This window comes from Neoarius graeffei, chromosome 7 (genome assembly GCF_027579695.1).
Source record: "Neoarius graeffei isolate fNeoGra1 chromosome 7, fNeoGra1.pri, whole genome shotgun sequence".
NCBI classification, from domain to species: Eukaryota; Metazoa; Chordata; class Actinopteri; order Siluriformes; family Ariidae; genus Neoarius; species Neoarius graeffei.
In genome coordinates, this window is record NC_083575.1 from 19,265,324 (window position 1) to 19,284,508 (window position 19,185).

General features: G+C 37.3%; 1 long non-coding RNA gene across 1 annotated transcript in view; it reads right to left on the minus strand.

Annotated features, from left to right (window-relative positions):
• Positions 1-19,185, minus strand: part of LOC132889152 (uncharacterized) — a 54,124-nt gene that overhangs the window by 19,566 nt on the left and 15,373 nt on the right. Inside the window, exons 2-3 of the long non-coding RNA XR_009655012.1 lie at positions 14,548-14,644; positions 14,262-14,358 (exon numbers count right to left, since the gene is read on the minus strand). This is a non-coding gene — a long non-coding RNA (uncharacterized LOC132889152). The remainder of the gene's footprint in view (positions 1-14,261; positions 14,359-14,547; positions 14,645-19,185) is intronic.

Consider the following 19,185-nt stretch of genomic DNA (forward strand, 5'->3'; position numbering starts at 1 on the left):
AATGTGACGCTTCCATATCATGACTTAAATAAGGTCCCTTGCTCAATTTCCTCATTCAAAGCAGAACAACCAGGCCATCGATGCTCTTTTAAACACTATGGTATTAAAGCCCACTAAAGTTTCACTCTTCCTCAGGTACGTTTGATGACGGTCAGCTTTCAGAGATGTAATCCGTTCACGTCGTCATTAAGGTCACTCTTTTGCAATCACATCTGAATATCAGCCAGACCTGATATTACTGACCTGCTATTACAGAAAATGGTCAGGTCCAGTGATGAAATACTTTTGAAAAAGTTATATGTTGTATTCAACTGCATGTATTGTTCTGTTCCTCACATTACACAGTATGACTGTGTAAATAAATAATAATAATAATACCAAAAATGCACTGGGAATACAAGTGAGAACAAGATTTACAGAACGCTCCCAAACCAAATGATACCACTTCCATTGGGAACCCGGGCGGGTTTGGACAAACTTTTTTTTTTCATTACAACGTGAATAAGTGCCTCATTCAGCATCATTTTCCAGTTCACATGGGGTTATACAATAGGGCACCATTGTTATTTTCTATTCATTGGTACATACGGTACAGCTTCCCTTCACATGCTTGTTAGTCATACTATAACCAAAGATTGCAAGATGAGAAAAAATAACAATTTAGAATTTCCTGTTTGCTGTAAATTGACCAGTTCCCAAATTTCCAAACCAATAGTGCAAATATCACCACATCTTTTCAAGATTTCAAACTCTGTCTTTTGTCAATGAATTAAAATCACTCATGCCTTGAGTACTGAACCCAACACTGCTTCAACAGGGTTTGTTCTGAAGTCCTTGGTATATATCTGAGGTACATAATTACATCATACTGAATCTATTCCAATTAGCTGTTTTAGTGAAGTACAAAAATAAATTAGCTTCAAATAAACCAGTGCATGAAAAGACCAAGTTTTGTTGGCACGTCTACGCAAAGAAATATCTATTACAATGGCACCATTACCTAATGGTGCCATTGTAATAGATATTTCTTTGCAAACAAAAAATAAGCACATCCTGTATATTATATTTTTATTCCATTCCAATTTAGACAATTCAAAGATCAAGAAACTTAATACAGTACCATTAGTTCTAATGTAATCCAGCTTCGTCAATGAAAGCAACTTGAATTAAGTCATATGTTTTAAAATGCAAAGCAAATCATTTCCACCGAGGGTTAGGGTTAAATTTCATTCACTCATCAGGAAAGCAGTAATCATAAAGAGTGAAAAGCTTCTAGTGCTACTGACTAAATCTTACATGATGAAGAAAGCAAGCAAGAAAGAACAAACACAGACAGCAGTGAGGGAGTGGAAACAATGTCGAAAACAGGTATTCATGCTCAATTCTTTGAGTCAAGCTTGTAACATTAAGATGATCCTCAAACTAGGCCATGGTTAGCTCAAATATAAACAAAGGAAAAATATTTCAACCCATACACCACAAAAGATCAATATTCTATCATATCAAAGGCATAAAGATTAACATCCAGCAAGCATTTGTAAATTATAGCCTATATTTTAGCTTTCTCTTCAGGTTATTTAATCTCTGTACAGTGAAAGCTACATAATTACATGTTGAAATTTAAAGTGTATTGTCAAACAATATGACGGCTTTATCACAGAAAAGTCAAAGTGTACGCTGCACACTGGACAAATACATGAATTAATTTTTTTTGTACTGTAAACAAAAAGGTGTACACAGACCATACTACCTGTCATATTATCATCCTCATATCTATATCAATGATATGACAAAAGTACTCAAATATATATTTACATTTGCAGCATTTGAGATATTTTGCATTTGATTTGATTTTAAGGAAAAAGGGCAAGACAAAATAAATAAACAAACAAAAATAAAGGAAGCAATGTAGCTCAGGCATTTTGTCTGTCCTAATTCTGATCTGAATAACTAACATACACACACACACTCCAAGCAAAAGTATGCTTTACTTTATTGTTTCCTAGGTTACTAAATACACAAGGTAAAACGTGAGTTTTGTATTGTGAGTCACGCAAATAACGATTTTTTGCTGTCATTATGCTGTGATTATGTATAAACCTTGCATTAAATCGTAAGGCAGAGTAGTATGTGACCAGTATGGGCTAGTAATGCTGTGTGCTAATATGGTAGTAAACAAATATCTTAATTTGATAGCCTAATGTCCCTGTAACCAAAGAAGAATAATAAGAATTGTAACCTGACTCCAAACAATCAAGTGAAAAAAAAATTTAGCAGTGAAAATCTCAGCTATAATATATAAACTATATACATTATACACACACACACACACACACACTATGTTGGGTCTTACATCAGTGGTACACAGGCTTTAGTGTGTTTGTCTAATTATTGTTTACATTACTAATTACAGATGGAGATAAGATGTAAAGAGTAAGATAGGTTATTTTATAATGAACATTACATTTGCATGGTTATGAAAATCACAAGAGATAGATAACCTGGGACTCACAGTTGCACTACCGAGTCAAATAAGTCTGTGTGTGGAAAAACTTCTTTAAACAACTTGACCTTTCTGTTTTCAGCGCCTGTAATTGACTGAAAGCAGTAACTTCAGACATGTGGTAACGCACATATTAAAACATGACTATCGCAATATACATTGCAAGCCTACAGGTACCTTTAGTTTCACTGGCAACATGTCAAACAGTAAACATAACCTATAAACTTAAACATGATACAGTACATACTATCGACATCAAAATAGCCTTTTGAATTAGCCTGGGGTGGTCGGTTTTGAACAGCAAGTCGAGCAGGATGACTATATACCACAAAGGAAATAATAGGAGTTAAACGGAAAGTTACGCTGATTTAATACATGCGCATTATAAGATACTGCATTTCAAACACATGCAAGTTTCAAAACAATTATAGACAGCAGATTATTATCATTAAGTAGTGAATCTGAGAAGGAAAAACAAGTCAGCTTGATAATACTGACTTCGTGTAAGACAAATTTTTCTTCACCCTCACATGAAGTGAATGCCACAATTTTGCTCAATACTGTCAAATAAACTGCCACATTTAAATGTGAACTGAAATACTAAAATAGATACACTGCCAGCAATGGTCCTTATACTGTACAACAAATGATTAGAAATGTTTATCACATGATGGCAAATTCACAGTAAAATAGCCAAATAAAGCGCAACGAGACTCAAATCTATAAATGTTTATCATATGTGGTTGACTAATATTATTTTGTTGTGATGCTCTGACAATATTTAATAGCCTACACCGTATACATTTTTACTAAATGCCATACATGAAAAACAGTGTCTGCATTAAAACTTATTAAACTTTTAAAACAGACCTGTTTTACAGTGTGGCAGCCATTTTACACAACATATTTATTCGTGTAATGGAGGTTACTGAATGGTTTATGGTTAAATAAATATTTATGGTCAGAGTAAAGAATGTTTAGGGTCTAGCTAAATTAAAATTCACAACTGAATGAATTGTAGATCATTTGTAAATTGTTATAAATGTGCTTTACAGGCTGTACAATAACATATTTCTTATTTAAAAACTGGAACTTTGGATCTGCTCTGACCTGGAAAGAAGTCATGATCTGACAGAGATTAGCTTCATGTTGCTAAATTGTTTTGGAGGTGTATAGAAATGCTCCTCGCAGCACTTTATGCTGAATTCAAATAATCCTACTTTTTTTTGTTTGTCTGTTTGCTTGTTTTTTGTGACATTACAAACCTACTGCGCTTTATTCAGCGCAAATATTGCACTGGATTATACTAAATAAAAGTGCTTGAGGAATCTGTTTCAGTGACAAATTCGATCAAATGAGAGCCAGTACAAACAAACCCGACTCTTTTAACTTTTGGGACTGTTAGTAAGGCATTACAGTGGGCCTATACAAGATTATTAATCTTCTACGCATTTCAGAATTGCGTGACTTCTTGTGAGGAAAAGGGGGGAAGCCGTGTCTATTGACTGACTGAACAAAACACATACACAGGAGTACTCATTAGTTTAGAAACGCTGCCCCCTTCTGGTAAACACCAGTAGTACAGCCGCTATCAGGACCACGTGATGCATATGTGAAAACAAAACAGCACTGAAACAGCACCTACTCATGAACTGTTTGGTGATGAATGAATATTATGAATATTCAGGTGTACGTTTCTGACAGGGCTAATATTGTCACGTAATGGGGAAAAAAACGCACAATTAAATGTACATTTTACGATATGATTAGACATTATAATAACAGAAAACAATACTAGCTAGATTACTCTGTAGTTCATAGCTGTACACTGCATTGCAATGTAAAGTAGGTTACTCTGCATGTCATGTAATCTGTTTTTGTGTGATAGATGGTTTCTGTTTAGTCTTTACTACATCCTAACCATGACTAAATTGACCGTACTATACAGTTATATACAGTTAGCACAGAACTGCCTTCCTCTAAAACAATGAGCTGCTCTGAGCCCTTTATAAATCCAATAGACAATTACTTTGGTGTAAAACACACACACACACACACACACACACACACAACACGAGGTCGATTTAATTAGCTCAGTATCAGAGGTAAGATGTAGGAATAAAGTAGTTCAAGGTGTAGTGTTTATCTCTCAGAAGAATCAGTGATAGCATACTCTAAACTCTGCTTTTCTCTTAGGTGAAAAATAGTCCTTTTTTATTTCATTGAAAATAGGACATTGCACATAATCAAAATAAGTGAATAGCAAAAAGAAAATTAGAAAAATTATTTAGAAATCAGCATCAGTGATGGAAAAATTAAAAGAAAAAACAACAAAAAGATACAATGAAATATGTTTGCACTTTAAAAATGTGCCACAATAAAGTAGGAGTTTCGTATTCTCTTACAAACCTCTTGAGTTTAGTCAGATGTGGTCAAATATAAAGCATCAGGTTTTTTCAGTGCCAGAACAGATTGCTAGTAACTGCTTTTATATGTGACGATGCACAACAAAGTATCACCGCAGAATTCAAAGGGATGCATGTTTGAAACAGAAATACTGCAGTAATTCTCAACAAAAGATCACTGATTTAACTCAAGTCAAACGGATCATATATATATATATATATATATATATATATATATATATATATATATATATATATATATATATATATATAGACACACATACATACACAAACAAAACAATGACCAGACTAAATATTAATTTAAAAGTCATTGACAAAGTACAGTGCATTATGGTACAAGATGCTTAGCAGGCAGGCAGCTAGTAGTCAATTAGTTGTTTGTTCTTGGAGAGATAAAAATCTCTGCTGAGCATGCCCTCGAAGGGAAAACAAAAGAAAACAAGTAACTAAAAATAAATACTTTAGCTAAATTATGTAGAATTTACTGTATTATGATACAAATGTAGCAATCTGCATTATTTCTATTCAATGTAGAGAAACATTTATATGTAGACCAGATCATCAGTATAATTTTTTTTCTCTTTAAAAAGGAAAATTTGTCAGTATAATTTCTCAAAATGGAAACTGATACACACAACTTCTAAGACACACACAACTGTGATGTGTACTGAACATAAAAGCGCCTGGTAAAGGTGACAGTCTCTCAAGTTTGATCATCACGGCACCTAACACTTTCCTTCCACCTCATGAACCTGTCCCAGCCCATCACACACACACACACACACACGACTACGACAATCAGATATTTTCAATACCAGTGTGTCAGAAGTACAGTATTACAGACAAAACTGAAGACTAATTTCTCCAGAAAGCTTATGTAATTCCACATATTGTTCATCACTTCTTTACACTTGTGAATAATAAGCTTTTGTTTTGAGCATTTGCAGTTTGCAGTTGAGCTGACTCAAAGCACGACACTCGTTTTGGGCCTTGACCACCCACACCCACATGGTGTATCTGACTTGTGCGTCAGCGACCTTATTTGAACCTGGTGACTTCTTTGAGAAAATTTGCTGATTCTTACCAACATTACAAAGAAACTTGCAGAAATGACTATCAGCTTCACAAACAAGAATTTGTTTAGTTCACCATTACCATAAATAAGACTGAAACTTGACTTGGATGATCAAACAGGCAATTTCTTAGTCATGTTATGCCAGATATGATACCGATACTGATCTTTTACCTGTGACATTAAAGTGACATTTCAAAATCGTTGCCTTATTTCATATTTACCAGAAATTTCACTCAACAATAAAACCAGGCAGTAAATTGAGTTTGTCTGTTCCCTTGAAATTACTGTAAGTGGGGCCATGTAGGATCTTATTATACACAATATAATATATAAAATTTAATTTATATAAAAAGATACAATTTATTAATAATTGTATTTAGTACTTTTTTATTAAAAGTAATAGAATAAGCTTACAATAATTTACCTTACACAATTTCTGTAAATTTGCACTAAATAATTGTATGTACTGAACTAGACTAAAAATATAATAATAATAATAATAATAATAATAATAATAAATAATAATAATAAAACTGCCAGAATTATTTTGTATGTTGATCAATGCTTGTACACAATAATGCCTGTTTTTGCTTACACAAAAATATTGCCATGAAATGCATGATATAAAAGCAAGCTACCAAAAGCAATATTTAGTGGTCAGATATGGTTGCCTTAAATGATGTGTTGCCTACGCAGCGGTCACATATGCTCAAAAATGACGTGGTACCTGAATAATACAATTCAACAAGCAAATCAAATTATACAGAGGCTGGTGAAGCATAACTAAAACCAAAAAAAGGCAAAAGTATTTTAACAAATAGGGAATTGTTTCAGATCTTGAATAGGCTAGAATTAGACTTGTAGCATGGATCTGCCATAATGGACACTGTATATAGAAGTATATTTAATTTCTTACCTTTTGCCACTAACTCCTGTGTCTGATCATAATACATCAAACAATTTATGCTCAGTTTCTACTCTGAACTAACCATATTATAGCTATGAGTGTTGTTTTAATCAAACAAATCGCTAAAGAATTCTTCAGTCTACATTCTAGATCAGTTTAAATGAGTTAAGGGAGTTTTTTTTTTTTTTGCTGCTGGGTGCTGAGTCATCTGTGTCATGGCTGCCCACACACAGCCCCACGCAGCTTTGCTCAGTGCACCGTGAGCTCCCGGGCCAGCGGTTTGCACAAATGTCTCAAACCTTTCTCGTTTACAGTAAACGGTACCAGTGTGGGGTATTTGCCTCCGTGAAGGGGGTATTTGAACCATACTCACTGACATCGAGTCACTGAAATATACACAAGAAAACGTGTCAAGTACAGTACTATTCAGATCCTCCAGAATTTTTGTTTTGATGCCCTTCATTTTTGACATCTGTACAAAGATGAAACATGCCTTTGCTGCAAGCTAAAACAGATTTGAAACTATGAACTGAAAGGAAGTAGTCAGCCTGCCATTGCACGTAGTTCACCAAACCCAATCTCATGCAACAAATGCAAGAACACTAATGAATGAGACAGGTTAAGCTGGATCTCACGAGTTGCTATTAAAAATAAATAAATAAATGAAATTAATAAATTTTTAAAAAAGCACCCACCAGTTAACCCTGCCCTTGTCCTAATATTTATTGTTCATACAAGGTGGCGCTTATGAATCCTTATGGATTTGCAACAGGCATGTTGAGTTTACACGGGATCACACAGCCCTGCCCATACGGCTAATATCCTGAGCTAAAGATAGACTGGAGGCGGGTTCTCTGTTTTTCCCACAGTAAGTAGAAGACAGATCAAGAGCCTCACTGGGAAAACCAAGAGGTCAGATGGGCTTCCTTTTTCATCACAGACTCAGCAAAAATGACTTTCCTTTTGTGAAAAATGCTTCAGTATTTTCCTTCTTTTTGATCAGGGAAAAAGGTGTTTCTTTAATATTATATCCTAGTTAATATCTGTGATGTACTTATTAATTACTAGTAATGTAAGTAAAGTCGATGTAAAAGACTCAAATCAGTGGAAACTGTGCATTAAAACTTATATACAGTACATATAATCAAAAGAATCAGAATTTTGACTGTCTATTACTCTTACAGTAATTGCAGATCATTGCAAGGGGTCACTGTAGTTGTTCCATTCCTGGAGCCCATCCTAGGAGCACTAGGTGGGAATACACCCTGGAGTGGCTATCAGCCCATCACATGACACCATGCACACACACATTCACACACAGACATTCACACCTAAAGGCAATTTAGTGTAGTCAATCCACCTACCCGCATGTTTTAGGAAGTGGGAGGAAACCCAAATAAACCGGGTAAGAACATGCAAGACACTGCACAGACAGTAACCAGAGCTCAAGACTGAAATTAACAAATTGGAGCCATGGAGCAGCAATAACTAACGACTGTCCCACCATCCCATCAACTGCAGAAGATTTTTTTTTACTGAATTCATACTCCGTTATGTTCTGACTAACATTAATTTGCGAAGCAACTCATCACTCATTGCCTATGATGCTCTGCAGTTGCAAAACTGTCATGAAATAGTGCCAAATGCTTGTCATTTAAAAATAAATCCGTGTGTATATCCACTGCTGTGCTACTACGGCTCATACTCTTACGTACATTGCAAAATGGCACTGTTATTATCCTACTGCAAACTACAAATGTTCCAAAACACATTCAGCAGCAAAAGCTTCACAGTGATTCACCGATTCACTCACTGATCTCCATTCAAACAGTATTGATCATGTACTGACTTACCATTCTGTTCTTCATTCTCCTAGAAGTTATAAAGACAATACTGAACAAACCTCCTATAAGAAAGAACAACCAGCTTGTTTCCTCCCCCACATTCACACACACCCATCTCAAAGGACCAGAGGGATCCAGATGAGTCAAAAAAAGCTAGAGTGGAAGGTTAACAGAATGGAACACACATAAGGCGCTGACACACCAAACCACGGCTTCCTCTCCCCCACATGCCTCTCATACTCCACAGATGACTGGCAAAGTTCCCACAGCAGTGCAGGGGAGGCCTGTATGGACCTCTAACACCAAAGGAACACAGTTTAACCCCTGGCCAAGATGTGTGTGGGCATGTGACTGTGCTTGTAAAAGAGAACGATTGATTTGAAGTAAATCAAAAGTCTTCTAAACACTTCCTACACAACATCCCAGACAACTAGGAACCCATCTTGGGTTTTCTAGAATAATAGAAGGGGGGAAAATGGCTTGTTTGTTTTAGAGGAAAGATCATAAAAGGCACAGGCACAGGATATGACGTAACACTGCTTTTTAAGTTGGAGATTGTGGAAGCATGAGTTCCGTGGGAAAAATTAAGATCCTCCTACACCACCATTGCAAGCACATGCACGACTGGTTTGCTCTGGTCTTTTCCTTTGTTGAGTCAAATCAGAGTGTTCCTCTTGTAAATCACTACAATTTGGGGGTTTTTTTCAGAAAAGTAAGAAATCTACAAGATACAGAGAAGTTCGTACTAACCCACTAAAAGTACATAAACCCCTTTCACATACAAAACCTGTTACTGTAGGAGGTAAAAACAACATGGGGCAGACCGTGTATTCTCACCTGACTATATTTAATAGAATGCTACAAAGCGTGAACTTCCGCAAGGTGTGTAAAACATGCGAGACCGGACAGGATGTATAATTCACAAGACAGCAAGTCCATTGTTGTGACAAGCCCAAGGTGAGACATTAGCGAGTTAGCAACATGGCATCACTCGAGCTGCATCACATCTCCGTTGAGAGAATCCTCTTCCTGTTGCTGAACATTTGTTTTGTTCAAGCTGATGCTGTTTATAACATTTTACTCAGTGTCTTGCAAAAGTATTCATCCCCCTTGGTGTTTGTCCTGTTTTGTTGCATTAGAAGATGGAATTAAAATAGATTTTTGGAGGGGTAGCATCATTTGGTTTACACAACATGCCTCCAACTTTAAAAGTGCACTTTTTTTTTTATTGTGACACAAACAATAATTAAGATTAAAAAAAAAAAAAACAGAAATCTGGAGTGTGCATAGGTATTCACCCCCTTTTGTATGAAACCCCTAAATCAGAGCTGCTCCAACCAATTAACTTCATAAGTCACATACAGTTAGGGCCATATATATTTGGACACTGACACAAATTTTGTTTTTTTTTTTAACCTGTTTACTGAAACATATTCAAGTTATAGTTATATAATGGACATGGACATAAAGTCCAGACTTTCAGCTTTCATTTGAGGGTATCCATATTAAAATTGGATGAAGGGTTTAGGAGTTTCAGCTCCTTAACATGTGCCACCCTGTTTTTAAAGGGACCAAAAGTAATTGGACAATTGACTCAAAGGCTATTTCATGGGCAGGTGTGGGCAATTTCTTCGTTATGTCATTCTCAATTAAGCAGATAAAAGGCCTGGAGTTGATTTGAAGTGTGGTGCTTGCATTTGGAAGATTTTGCTGTGAAGAAAACAAGCGGTCAAAGGAGCTCTCCATGTAGGTGAAACAAGCCATCCTTAAGCTGCGAAAACAGAAAAAACCCATCCGAGAAATTGCTACAATATTAGGAGTGGCAAAATCTACAGTTTGGTACATCCTGAGAAAGAAAGAAAGAAAGAAAGAAAGAAAGAAAGAAAGAAAGAACTGGTGAACTCATCGATGCAAAAAGACTTGGACACCCACAGAAGACAACAGTGGTGGATGATCGCAGAATAATTTCCATGGTGAAGAGAAACCCCTTCACAACAGCCAACCAAGTGAACAACACTCTCCAGGAGGTAGGCATATCCAAATCTACCATAAAGAGAAGACTGCATGAAAGTAAATACAGAGGGTTCACTGCATGGTGCAAGCCACTCATAAGCCTCAAGAATAAAAAGGCTAGATTGGACTTTGCTAAAAAAAAACATCTAAAAAAGCCAGCACAGTTCTGGAAGAACATTCTTTGGACAGATGAAACCAAGATCAACCTCTACCAGAATGATGGAAAGAATAAAGTATGGTGAAGGTGTGGTACAGCTCATGATCCAAAGCAGACCACATCATCTGTAAAACACGGCGGAGGCAGTGTGATGGCTTGGGCATGCATGGCTGCCAGTGGCACTGGGTCACTAGTGTTTATTGATGATGTGACACAGGACAGAAGCAGCCGGATGAATTCTGAGGTATTCAGAGACATACTGTGTGCTCAAATCCAGCCAAATGCAGCCAAACTGATTGGTCGGCGTTTCATAATACAGATGGACAATGACCCAAAACATAAAGCCAAAGCAACCCAGGAGTTTATTAAAGCAAAGAAGTGGAATATTCTTGAATGGCCAAGTCAGTCACCTGATCTCAACCCAATTGAGCATGCATTTCACTTGTTAAAGACTAAACTTCAGACAGAAAGGCCCACAAACAAACAGCAACTGAAAACCGCTGCAGTAAAGGCCTGGCAGAGCATTAAAAAGGAGGAAACACAGCGTCTGGTGATGTCCATGAGTTCAGGCAGTCATTGCCAACAAAGGGTTTTCAACCAAGTATTAGAAATGAACATTTTATTTACAATTATTTAATTTGTCCAATTACTTTTGAGCCCCTGAAATGAAGGGATTGTGTTTAAAAAATGGTTTAGTTCCTCACATTTTTATGCAATCATTTTGTTCAACCAACTGAATTAAAGCTGAAAGTCTGAACTTCAACTGCATCTGAATTGTTTTGTTCAAAATCCATTGTGGTAATGTACAGAACCAAAATTAGAAAAATGTTGTCTCTGTCCAAATATTTATGGACCTAACTGTAATTCGTTGATTAAGATCCACCTGTGTGCAATCAAAATCCCACATAATCTGTCACATGATGTCTGTATAAATGAACCTGTTCTGGAAGGACCCTGACTCTGCAACACGACTAAGCAAGTAACATAAAAACCAAGGAGCCTCCAAACAGGTCAGAGACAAAGTTGTGAAGTATGGATCAGGGTTGGGTTATAAAAAATATCCCAAACTTTGAATATCCCAGGGAACACCATTAAATCCATTATAGCAAAATGGAAAGAATATGGCACCACTACAAGCCTGACAAGAGAAGGCTGCCCACCAAAACTCACAGACCGGGCAAGGCATTAATCAGAGATGCAACAAAGACATCACTGAAGGAGCTGCAAAGATCCACAGCTTAGATGGGAGTATCTGTCCATAGGACCACTTTAAGCCGTACACTCCACAAAGTGGGGCTTTATGGAAGAGTGGCCAGAAAAAAAAAGTCACTGCTTAAGAAAATGTGTTTGGAGTTTGCCCAACAGCATGTAGCAGACTCCCCAAACACATGGAAAAAAAGATTCTCTGGTCAAATGAGACTAAAACTGATCTTTTTGTCCATCATGGGAAATGCCATGTGCGGCACAAACCCTGAGAACACCATTCCTATAGTGAAGCATGGTGGTGGCAGTGTCATGCTGTGGGGATGTTTTTCATCTGCAGGGACAGGAAAGCTGGTCAGTACTGAAGGAAAGATGGATGGCACTAAATACAGGGCAATTCTGGAGGAAAACCTGTTCGAGTCGGCCAGAGGTTTGAGACTGGGATGAAGGTTCATGTTCCAGCAGGACAATGACCCTAAACGTACTGCTAAAGCTACACTGGAGTGGTTTAAAGGGAAACTTAAATGTCTTGGTATGGTCTAGTCAAAGCCCAGACCTCAATCCAATTGAGAATCTGTAGCATAACTTGAAGATTGCTGTACACCAACGCAACCCATCTAACTTGAAGGAATTGGAGCAGTTTTGCCTTGAGGAATGGGCAAAAAAATCCCAGTGGCTAGATGTGCTAAGCTAATAGAGACATACTCCAAAAGACTTGCAGCTGTAATTGTAGCAAAATGTGGCTCTAAAAAGTATTGACTTTGGAGGGTGAATACCTATGCACACTCCAGATTTCTGTTTTTTCTTCTTGATTATTGTTTGTCACACAATAAAAGAACAATTTTCACCTTTAAAGTGGTAGGCATGTTGTATAAATTAAATGGTGCTAACCTTCCAAAAATCCATTTTAATTCCTCGTAATGCGACAAAACAGGACAAACACCAAGGGGGGTGAATACTTTTGCAAGACACTGTGTCTGCCAATGTTTGCTTTGCTTGTTATTTTGGGTTTGCCAAAGGTCCACATCATGTTAATCTGATGGTTCCAATTCCAACTGGAACCATGGCATAAGATTACCATAAATGTTATTAGGTTAGGGAATGGATTAATGTTTCAAAGTTTCGGTTTTGCTCCCATTCCCACATGACTGTCTACTGGTACAATTTTATTAATTCCTGAATCCAGACAGGAATGTGGAAAACTTAACTGCTTCTACAGATTCATTGATGACCACGGGCCTGTTTTTAAGTGAATAATATCAAAGAAACCTACTACTAGTAAGTCAAAAATAACCAGAGTGTAAAAAAAAAAAAGAGAATAAAGTCATACTTTCAAACACCAGTGGCATTTTAAAGGTGGAAAGGCAAATCAGTCTACTGAACCAAATAAACCGAATGAGTCATGGTGCTACGGTTTCTGCCTTCTGTTTCGCTCTTATACCCTTGTGAATAATCTGCAGCAGGGATCCCATCTTCTTAACTTTCAGTTTCATGAATAGTACATCTTACATCATATGACATACCATGTGTCAACTGAGGTGAATGAAAAAAATAAAATTTAATTTAAAAATAAATCAATCAATCACAGGCTACTTTAATAGGAACACTTGGACTCGATCATCTCATCTCATTATCTCTAGCCGCTTTATCCTGTTCTACAGGGTTGCAGGCAAGCTGGAGCCTATCCCAGCTGACTACGGGCGACAGGCGGGGTACACTCTGGACAAGTCGCCAGGTCATCACAGGGCTGACACATAGACACAGACAACCATTCACACTCACACCTATGGTCAATTTAGAGTCACCAGTTAACCTAACCTGCATGTCTTTGGACTGTGGGGGAAACCGGAGCACCCGGAGGAAACCCACGCGGACACGGGGAGAACATGCAAACTCCACACAGAAAGGTCCTCGCCGGCCACGGGGCTCGAACCCGGACCTTCTTGCTGTGAGGCAACAGCGCTAACCACTACACCACCGTGCCACCCGGACTTGATCATTTATGCAATTATCTTGATAAATCAATAATTTGGCAGAAGCACAATATATATAAATCTTTTAGATACTGGACAAGAGCTTTAGTAAATGTTTACATCAAGCATCATAATTAGGAGAAAATGTGATCTCAGTCACCTTGACTGTGGCGTAGTTGTTAGTGCCAGGTTTGGTTTGACTGTTTCGGAAATTGCTGATCTTCTGGGATTTTCTCTAGAGCTTCTACAGAATAGTGCTAAAAAAAAAACAAAAAAAAAAACAGTGAGCAGTAGTTACGTGGGTGGAAACGTCTTGCTGATGTGGGAGGTCAGGGGGAAATGGTCAGAGTTATTTGAGCTGACAGGAAGGCTATGGTACCTCAAACAGCCACTCATTATAACTGTGGTGAACAGAAAAGCATATCAGAAAACATAACATGCCAAACCTTGAGGCAAATTGGCTACAAAAGCAGTAGACCACATAAGGTTCTTCTCCAAGCCATGAACAGGAATCTGAGGCAGTCCAAACTGGACATTTGAAGACTGGAAAAAGAGCAGACAGACAATGTGTTTACAATCTTCTGCTGTCCAGTTGCACTGCTGCTACATGATTGGATAATTGTCTGAACGAGCAGGGGTTACAAGTGTTCCTATTAAAGTGGACAGTAAGGTTAAGTGTGAAGACATCATAAATTGCGCATAAAATAATGGGCTAACCAAAGGAAATCAATAGTTTAACATTTTTTGTTTGCTTCTTTCATGCCAGTCAATATGAATTCATTAATTAAGATATTTAATTAGCAAATAGTAGTGCCAAGTTGTTGTGGGGGTTTTTTCCCCACTTTATTCAGCTCGTGCAAGAAACCATGAACAGTAAATGATAACACAGAGAAATCACAGAGCATATCTAAGACAACATGGATAGTATGAGTAAGTTGACATTTTTGGGAACCCACCGTCTCCGGTGTATTTGCAGTAAAGGAACTGATAAAGAGTAGCTGTGCTTCAGTGGAGACGGCTTTGGTTAATGCAATATCAGTTTCTAATATCACATGCATTTAATATGACTTTATAGTACAGGATTTTCTATTTTAACAGAAACTTCCAGAAATCTCCCATTGAGTCATTTTAGAAAAGAATTTTAGCTCAACTAAGACACCTGGATAAAGTGGCATTTTGTTGCTTTTTTTCCTTTAAAGGTAGACTGCCTTTCAGATTTTTCAAGTTTAAGTCATAAAAAGAATTTTCCTACACCCAATTATTTTTGTTTAGTGGACCGAAAGCTACTGAATTTGAACCACAGACCTAAATTCTCCACTATTTTTTCCTGCTTCACCATGACCCAATTCAAGATACTACATCATGCATCACGTGGTGGGCTTTCTCTGTTCGCGCAAGGCATTGTGGGATACAAATTTGAAACAGGAGAGGAAAATCGAGGATGCAAATGAAAGGTGAAAGACCGACTACAGTAACAAAGTGAGAAGAAAATATGTTATGTTGCAAAGGAAAGGAAACGCAGGACCAAACTAATAAATATCGGCGGTCAGCGAGCACCTCGGTGTGATCAGCTGTTCGTTTAGCGACAGAATGATGGAACTGTCAGTGCACGGTCAAGGTAAACCTGTAGATGGCAGTAATGCAACACTGTGGATGCCAGTTCCCATAAAACCCAAAAGAAGGAAAAAAAAAGAAGCTAAACCTGCACGTGTACACGGACTTCTTCCGTCTGTGTAACTGCAAAGCGAGCAATTTCATGCACATTATTTGCAAAGGAACCCCCTCAAATTAAATAACTTCCCAGCCACAGAACGGCCTGATTTTTTTTTTTTAGATATTACAGAAATAAACATATCACAAATGACCAAATTTCAGAGGGAACTAAATTTCACCAATTTTATGAAATTGAAAGGTTGTCTAGCTTTAAATTTTATGCTCTTGCCATAAGTAATGCAGTTTTATATAGTTTGATGAGCTGAACTTGTAAACCAAAAGCTTTGTGATTGACTTCCCAAATCACTTCAGTGCTCATCTAATCACTTGTTAATTCAGTGCTGATTTTGTCTTACTAAAGGTGTGTATGAGGCAAGATTTGCCTTTCTCAAGATGAGGTCTCAACAGCCAGGTGGGCTGAATATTTGAATCATTCCCGTCCATGTCCCCCCAGGACCTTTGGAGGAACAGAAAGTGCCTATAAAATGACTGACAGTAAGAACATACAAACAAGTGTTTGGGACTGAAAGACATTTTTCCCCAAACAGGTTTTCTATACTTTCCATTGTTTTTTTTTTTTTGTTATCATGCTCTACATATTTGACAGGTTATTTGTACAAGTAAGGAAAAATAAAAAAAAAAGGACTATTGAACCTTTAAAGTATTCACCTGGTACTTTTCTGTCTTTCTAATCCTGTGGTTAGTGAGCTTATTCAACTTGCTCAAATTAAGGGTCATATGCAGTAAACCTGAACAGGTCGGATATGCCTGAAATTGAAGAAGTTATTTTCAAAACCAGTGTTGCCATGTCAAATTGTGACTGTGAGAATGTTAGGTAGTCACTCTCGGTCTGTCAGTCAGATTTCTATTACAGTCAATTCACAGCTGCTGAGAGATGCTCTTTTGAGGCTGCTGGTCCTAAGCTGAATGCTCAGGTATTAGTCAGACTGATTCACATTTTAAAGCTAGACAGCCTAAAAATAAATCCCTTTGTAGAAAATCTGAAGTATAAAGCATTGTACTATCATTTCACTAGATATCAAATTCGTGAAACAAAATGTGTTATTAAAATGGTATAATACATATATTATCCCTACATGAGGTTCTCTTGACTCACTTAAGGATGTTTTGAAATTCCCACACTGAAGTTGGCACAGAGTGATAATTCACATTTGCTGTGCCTCTTCTAGTTTTTTTTTTACACAATTGATTAATCATGAGTTTTACAGAGCCTTTACTTTAACTGATGTACACTGTAAAAAAAGAATAGTTGAGAATACTTGAAATTTCAAGGCAACCGTCTGCATTAAGAATTTTATGTTTTGCCAACAATGTGCCCATGATAATCCAAACTATGATAACACTTATCTTTATTAAGGATTCTTAATTAAGTCAATTTTCAATTCCTCATTCTGCCAACATAGATTTCTCTTTTTGCTGAACAGTGACATTCACAGTAGTACAAAAAGGCAATTGAGGTTATCACAATTTATCATTAAACTATACATGCCTTTTTTCATTGTTCTACACAATTACAAAACTTCAATAATGTACAATAAACTTCACACTTTTTTTTTTTTTAGATTTTTTTTGGGTTTTTTTTTTCACCTTTATTGGATAGGACAGTGTAGAGACAGGAAATGAGTGGGAGAGAGAGAGACGGGGAGGGATTGGGAAATGACCTCAGGTCGGAATCGAACCCAGGTCCCTGGATTTATGGTATGGCGCCTTATCCACCTGAGCCACGACGCCCCCAACTTCACACTTTTTTTAAAAACTTTATTTCAATAAGCACTTTTGAACAAAATCAAGTATTTGTATAATTACAGTGCATGCCCCCTGAGTTCAATCTATTTTCCGTCTTTTTAAGCATGAATAGGCTACATGGGGTTTCATTTCTTTAATCAAAACATGGCCCTTCAGTACTTGAACTTGGTTTCACAGGCCAAGCTACAGTGCAATAATAAGTGCACTTGTAATTGGGGCGTCTTGTCATTCTAATCTAGCTGCTCTGAAACACAAGCTACATCCATGTCAAAACAATCATGTTTGGGGGGGGGGGGGGGGACATGGCCCTTCTAACTGTTAAGATGCAGATTGACTTAGAACATGACCCTGCACAGCCTAAATACACACTGGCTGGTTCAGAACATGGGCCTGCACAACTTCAACCAGAGAGAGAACCACATTGCCCAGCCCTTGCATTTGGGAGAGGAAACCCCGTGTCTTGGTCATTAAGAGCATGCGCTGAATAAACACCTGTGGCAATTATGTATTTTCAATTCAGATTATTCACTATTGTATATTTACACATCATTGAGGTGCACCCTATCAGTTTGATGTGGATTTTTCTGTTCGTTAATAATTATTCATATTTTCTTGTCCATGCCTTTAAAGACTTAAAAAAAAATCATTTGCATCTATTTGTGTCTTTTCTGCATTTTAAAAATGCACATTAGATAAAACAAGATCAACTGTGAGCTACTGCTCACTTACGTATCCCCCCCGTTCTCGCTTATATCAGAATGCAAGCAATCGAAGGAATAGGACACTTATTATTATGAAATGTTGACTTCTACAAATAATTAATCCTGAAACATGTAAGTAAAAAGCAGTGTCTCTCCCCAGGGATTTCAAATAGCATCCTGGTAAACCGTCATTTTGAAATAGCATTTTGCTTCTTGAAATGGCGTCAAAATCCACCCTGTATGTTTCGTAAATACATTCAGTCGGTAAACAGGAAGTCGATGTGCGACAGACCTGAAAACAGTATAGAACCCCAAGCTGAAGTTTGGTACCAAGTGGCTATGATTTGTGGTGCTGAGAAAAAGGGTGTTTCGAACGGACAGAGATACGGAGACACGGACAGATGGCGGTAAACTAGTATACACCCCCCCCAGAGTGGGGGTATAATTACAACTATTTAAAAGCAGGGAACACACACGAGCAGAAATTGCCTTTGCTGCCACCATTTTCATTCCTGTGCTTGCATTATTTTGCTAGAAATTGTAACACTGATGTTGCTGTGTGTCCTATGCTTTTGTTAAACAGAGGTTCTGATTATTGCTGAAGGTTAAGTCAGTTCCCGTGACTAGCCACAATATTTTTCGTGTGACCTTTATAATTCAAAATACCTGTGGAGCTTATTTAAGAGTTTAATGTAAGAGTTTGCATGCATGTTTTTTGTTTGTTTTAATGTAGCTTGGCAATACTATGGTACAGCATGCAACAGACACTATGGTAAAACTCATGTCAGAAATAAGAATGATTATGATAATGCCAATAGTGTGCATCAAGGTAAACAGTAGCTACTTTGAAGAATCTAAAATATGAAACATTTTGGGGTTTTTTTAACACTTTGTTTACCACAT